This window comes from Doryrhamphus excisus, chromosome 9, assembly GCF_030265055.1.
Source record: "Doryrhamphus excisus isolate RoL2022-K1 chromosome 9, RoL_Dexc_1.0, whole genome shotgun sequence".
Lineage (NCBI taxonomy): Eukaryota > Metazoa > Chordata > Actinopteri > Syngnathiformes > Syngnathidae > Doryrhamphus > Doryrhamphus excisus.
The window spans coordinates 21,307,669-21,314,296 of NC_080474.1; the positions used below are offsets into that span (position 1 = coordinate 21,307,669).

Here is a 6,628-nt window from a genome sequence, read left to right on the forward strand (position 1 = left end):
ATAAAATAAAATAAATCATGTTACAAGGGAAAAAAGTGCAATAAAAATGTCAAAATGTCATCGTTGCTAAAAAGTGAGAATAAATGAGTAACATTGTGAGACCAAAGTCATCACTTGAGGAAATAATTACCCAAACATTAGTACTAATTAATATTGACTATTAATGTCATGACAAAATCCAAACATTCCCCCTAAATAATGCTAAAAAAACGGAAGCGGTACTGGAAGTGAATGACAAAGAGGTCGGCCGTCAGAGGAAGGGAGTGAGAGTCCAGTGGGGACAATAGCAGGAGGTGGCACCATGAGGAAAGCGCCATGTTCTTATCGACCGACGCTTTGTCCACCTGCATGCGCGCACCGCTAACACTTGGTACCTGGTTGCTATGGCAACGCTCCCATGCAGTATACCGTGTCTGATGTCACGTTGTTCTTCTATCAGACGGCAAACGAGGTGACCCTGAACTAAGAGCGCCTCTGCTGGTTACGTATCGGGGACTATCAACACTGTGGTGGCGTGCCTGTGCAATGTCTGTTTATCATGTGCGACGGCGGGCTAATGGAGCGCTAATGGACGAGCGCCTGCGACTCTTAAACTTCACGTTGAAGTCGGACGCACCTGCACTGACGACTCGCTTTGCACGAAGCTCTCCAAAGACTATATTTCCACTTTGCCGTCACTCCGCCGTCATCCTCTTCGCTGCCTTACAGGGAAGTGACCCAGTTGGCCGCCATGTTGGCACCACAGGCGAACGCCGCAAATATTATACGGCGCTGTCAAAACATGTTTTGATCGCTTACACAATAAATGCGCCTTTAGATGGGAGACAATGGAAATGTTAATGTTATTAACTCTAAACCAAAGCCAACCTTCTCGGTACCGACTCACTTTAGACCAATTTAAATGGCGTTCCATCTTCTATGGATATATAAACACGCAAAGTTTGTTTCTACCTTTTTTCGTTCCGTAGTAATCAGTAGAACATAGTCGGTTTCAGAGAAGAAAAGCTAAGTGAAACGATAAAACATTTCAGGCATAACTTTAATAATAATAATTATACCACAACATAAACAATACAAAAAACCATGTTATTTACAAATATAAACTATTAACAATTTTCATATGTGGAACTAAACAGTGTGCATGTGTTAAAATCTCACTCAGAAGATGCATTCAAAGACGTGATGGTCACTAGGCGCCAGTAATCGTGATCACCAGAACAACAGGCTTTTATTGCAGGTTTGAATTGTTCATTCATTCATTCATTCATTCGCGGGGTGTGCTGGAGCCTATCCCAGCTGTCTTTGGGGCGAGAGGCGGGGTACACCCTGGACTGGTGGCCAGCCAATCCCAGGGCACATATAGACAAACAACCATTCACACTCACATTCATACCTATGGACAATTTGGAGTGGCTAATTAACCTAGCATGTTTTTTGGAAGGTTTGAATTGTCTCACAACAAAATAAAAATAACTATCCCTAATTAAAAAAAAAAAACACCTGCGACTGTTGCGGCTGTAACTCTCACCGAGCTGCAACTCAACTCTGAATCCCCGATGTCACTTCCTGTCCGTCCCTCACTCACTTTTACAGGAACAGACACAAGCATAAATGTTATTTATGTATTAAATAACTTATTTACTCTTATATAGGAGTGTAACGGTGACTATAGGGGTGTTAGTTCATGTCTAGAGGGCTCTAAGAAGCTCTATGAAAATGTCATGTCCGGCTTCATGAAAAGCTCACGGCAGGCTGCACGTGGTCCACGAGTCGCAGGTTGCCCACCTCTGATTTAACCAAAACGTACTCTAGTCAAAGTCCAGCGACATAAACAGCAACCTTCCTCTACGACATGTTTAAAGTAACATTAGTGAAGCGTGTTATGACTTGACGTGCGGGGCAGAGATAGCATCTAGAAGCATATTACGACACGCGCCGCCGTGACAAAACACTCATTCATTCCCAGCGTTATTTGACATTGTGTAGTGGGCACGGTACGAGTGGGAGACGGCCGTACAAAGTCACCACCTTAGATGGAAAAGTCGCATATATACACACAGTATTTTATTTTCATCTAAATAGTCAGGGCCAGCTAAGCTCCAAAGCCATACTTTAAAATGGCTACAAGTCATCTTTAAAGGTTGTTACCGTGTGGTGAAACCGCTTAGCTCCACTTAGCGCTTTAAGACAGCAGACGTCACACTACAACCACAACGGAAGGGAGCGTGGACAAATATAACAACCGTATTATCATTCATTCCTAAACACTTTTGGCTCGGCTCCCTCATCAGAGCAGACTCCCATTTTTGTATTTTTAATAATATCAAATGTCACATGACTTTATGAATATGCTCAACGTGCAACAAATTGTGAGAGAAAATTGTGGCTTATGCTGGAGCCTACTCCAGCTGACTGATTTTCATTGAATAAAGATGTAAATATTCCGAGAGAAAATGCTAATATTGTTGTTTTCAAGAATAAGGTCATTATTTTGAATGAAGAATGAAGTGGTAATATCACAAAGAAAAAAGTTTAGAAATTAAAAAATAATGTTATAAATATAACAACATAACAATAACAATATTCATGATTGCAATATTACATGAGAAAAGTGACTTATGAGGAAAATGTAATTTTTTAAATAAATTCTGAATATTACATATTAATAAAAAGTGATACTACGAGGATAAAGTTGAAATATTATAAAAAAAATAATTACAAATAATTGTCATTATATTGCAAGCTTATATTTCTATTTATGAATAATAAATAATAATTTTCAGAGAATAAAGTGGTAATATGATAGAAAGCAATGATATTGGAAGGGAAAGTCGTAATATTAACAAAATTACATTTTGAATTTTACCAGAAAAATATATAATTGTGCAAGAATGTTGCACAGAATTGTTGCAAAAAGTAATTAGTAATTCATAATACATTAATAATTTTACAGTGCAAGGAATTTCAGAGAATAATGCTGCAATACTATGAGACAAACATTTACTACATTTTCTGAGGGGGAAAAAAAAGAAAGTCATTTTTTGAGATTTTACGAGAATAAGTCATAATACTACAACAATAAAGTTGCGATTTTGTAATTCATTTTCCAATAAAAAAATGTTTTGAAGTTAGAATAACAGTAAGACATGAGCATTAACCAGATTAACCAGATCCCCTCATTGGCCAACACTTTGTTGCTAGGTAGAATGAATAGAACTCCATCATAAATGTCCCATTTATGTCATGTCATGGCATATGACAGTCCCGTCCAATCAGGTGTTGGAATGACATTGAGCTCCTACTCTGTATTATATACAATGTGGCATGCCTCCGCTGAGAGGGAATCTGGCTAGCAGCGCGGCCGCAGGGGTGGCGTGCGTATTTCAGCGCTCCAGTGCCAGGATGACGATCCAGGATGAGTGTGTTTAACTTTAGCTGCTCGGTGGCGGCGTCACTTAGTCGTGGTGCGAGCGCCGCAGGGTGGGTCGGGGACAAGGGGGAGACCAGCATTCCCCGCTGCAGTCAATCACCTGTTGGCATCCCGCGCAGGCCGCGTCCGTATATCAGTCATACTAGCGGGGGCCCGCTTCCTTACATGGCCGTCTGGCTCCTCTGTACTTTACATCAGCAGCCCCGTGATGAGCTATTGTTTAGCTATTTTTTTTATTTTTAGCTATTGTTTATCATAATTTACAAGTGAATGAAAAGGACTCCACAAGGATCACAAGGCAATCGGTGAAGAAAAAGAATCGCAATAATGGATGCATTATAATAGTAATTATTGCTTATTTATTATTATTATTATTATTACAATTATTATTATAATTATTATTATTATTATCGCGGTTCATTGGTTCTAAAATATTATTATTATTATCGTGGTTCATTGGTTCCAAAGTGAATTTCCACAAGTAGAATCTCGTCATTTATCAATATTTATGTCGATATATATTTTTATATTATATTACATTTTATTTTATTGTTATATTTTATATTGTAGTATTTATGAATATTACTATCAATATTGGAATATTGTTAAATAGCACAGAAAACCTGTTTACGACTTTCTAAAAACAGGTTTTAACATTACTAGAGCTCCTTGACATGAAGTAACACCCCTATAGTCAACTTTACGCTCGTATTACCTCATATAATAGACATCAAAGACAGAAAATAACAACTAAGAAGATATAATATAGACTCTATGAATATATAAGCTATCATTGGGAGTGACATCATCGCCTCGGTCTCATCGATGTAGCGTGATATGAAGGCAGGGACACGTTTTGATTGGTTAGTGCATTTGAACGCTACTCTGGGACAAACTGGCCATTGTTTTGGCCCAAATGTTCTGGGAAGTTGTAGTGGGAATCTGTTGCCTCGGTGTCATAGCAACATCTGGATGTATGGAATATTATTTCCAGTAGTTAGTCTACATGGGCAGCACCGGTTTGGATACACTTTGTCATTGAACAGTATAAGAAAGTGTGTCCAAACCCTGGAGTGCGAGCACATAATGAAGCGTCTATGAGACATTAGACATGACAATGAATCACGTTCCTTCAGTTGAAGTTGGATCCTTCAACTTGTTCTGTCTTACCTTCTCTTCCTGTGGAATCTTGGTCTCCTTAAGTCCACTAGAAGTTGACCACGGTGTTTGCACCTTCCCTCTTCTTCCTCTTCAGCTTTTGTGTCGTCTCAGTACCAAATGCTTCCTCAGTGTGGGGGGTGGGGGGGGGGGGCATGAGAAGAAAAGCTGGGGGGCATCATGAGTGACGCCACCCACTAACAAGGCCGGCCCTCTCTCCTCCTCTTCCTTGAACCTGCCCCCCCTGTGCCCCCCCTCGTCCACCTTGACACCCTTTCTTCTTCCGTCCCTGGTGCTTTATTTTCTGCTGGGAATATGACAGGAAGTGGAATTGTTTTCTGGGATGGATGGCAATTCCGGCAGGAGTAAACCCCCCCACATTGTGTTTTGAGATGTTTACGCAACAAACTGCTTCTATACATGTACATAGTGTATGTTAGCGCAGTAGAAATGGAGTAAATGTACACATATGTACACTACCTTTTCATGTCAGTAATAAGACTCCTGGGAAGATTCCTGGGAATCATCTCCCATGTTGTTCGGGCGTGGTCGCGTCTGACGGTAGCCTGTTTTGTTTCCGTTCTTACAATCTACCAAGTTGGCGTTGCAATCCCGTCTTTGTGATAGCTGCCACGGTCATGTCGTTCTCAGGCGAGTGTCTCGTTTACGACCCGAATGAAGTTTGTATTTAATACACGGGAGCGTATTAAACCGAGGACCACCTGTACTCACCTGTGTTGTTGGTCTCCTGCCCTTGGAGGCATGCCTTACTTGTGATCGTCCCAACGATGTTGGTGGCAGCAATGGGATCATTTCCAAGTGAAAGTCTTGTATTGTATGACTATTTATTTCCTGTGTAACCAACACGAGTCAAAGATCATATGACAACCTCTGGTCAGGAGCTGTGACACTGCAGTACTATTTGATTTTTGTCTGCTTGAAAAGGTCTTTCTTGGCCTCAACTGGTATTATTCCTCTTATGAAAGGTCTTTTTGAGACAGTGCGGTATTGGTAAATGTCCCAAGATGATAGAAAATGTGCTATTTCTGTACTATTACACTGTAGCTTTCATAAAGGCCGCTCAGCATGAAGTGATTTGGAACAAGCAAGCGATGTTCTCCAACTTCTGTCAAGTTTTTCTTCACAGCCGCTTCAATGTGTTTGATGGAAAAAAGCCTCCGCTGCCAGGATGCATTAGTGTAACCCTCTTCACTCGCCCACCAGCCTGACCCTGGCTTGGTGTTCCGCTGACCCGCATCCGGGGACACGTGTTCTTTAACATGCAGCCCAACACGGACCCTAAAAAAAGTTTGCAAATCCAAGGTTGTTTCATTGCTGGAGAGACTCAAACGTCCGACTATACGCCACTGACCTCGCATGTAAAACACTTGGCATAGCAGGTGAGCTGTCAGTTTAAAATGCTCAAATTAGTTGAGTTAATCGTTGTTAATCTCTGTTGCCTTGATATGAAATCTGTATTCACGTGTCGGACTTGTTGGTCAGTCACACCCTGAAGTGGGCATTGATTAGCCGTTGTTGTGTTTGGGCTCCCATTGTCGTCGGGAGGGCAAGGTGAGGATCACATGGGGGTTATGCTGGAGCCTACCCCAGCTGACTGATTTTCATTGAATAAAGATGTAAATATTCCGAAAGAAAATGCTAATATTGTTGTTTTCAAGAATAAGCTCATTATTGTGAATGAAGAATGAAGTGGTAATATCACAAAGAAAAAAGTTTAGAAATTAAAAAATAATATTATTAATATAACAACATAACAATAACAATATTCATGATTGCAATATTACATGAGAAAAGTGACCTATGAGGAAAATGTGTACATTTTTTAATAAATTCAGAATATTGCAATACACATTAATAAAAAGTGATACTACAAGTTGAAATATTATTTTAAAAAATTTAATTAAAAATTAATTGTAATAAAGTCATAATATTGCAAGAATATATTACTATCTATAAATAATAAATAATAATTTTCAGAGAATAAAGTGTTAATATGAGATAGAAAGCAATGACATTGGA

The 6,628-nt window shown here is 39.8% G+C and overlaps 1 protein-coding gene across 5 annotated transcripts in view; it reads left to right on the forward strand.

The window, feature by feature from the left end:
* Positions 1-6,628, forward strand: part of LOC131136108 (gap junction alpha-8 protein-like) — a 76,043-nt gene that overhangs the window by 52,473 nt on the left and 16,942 nt on the right. The window lies entirely within an intron of this gene.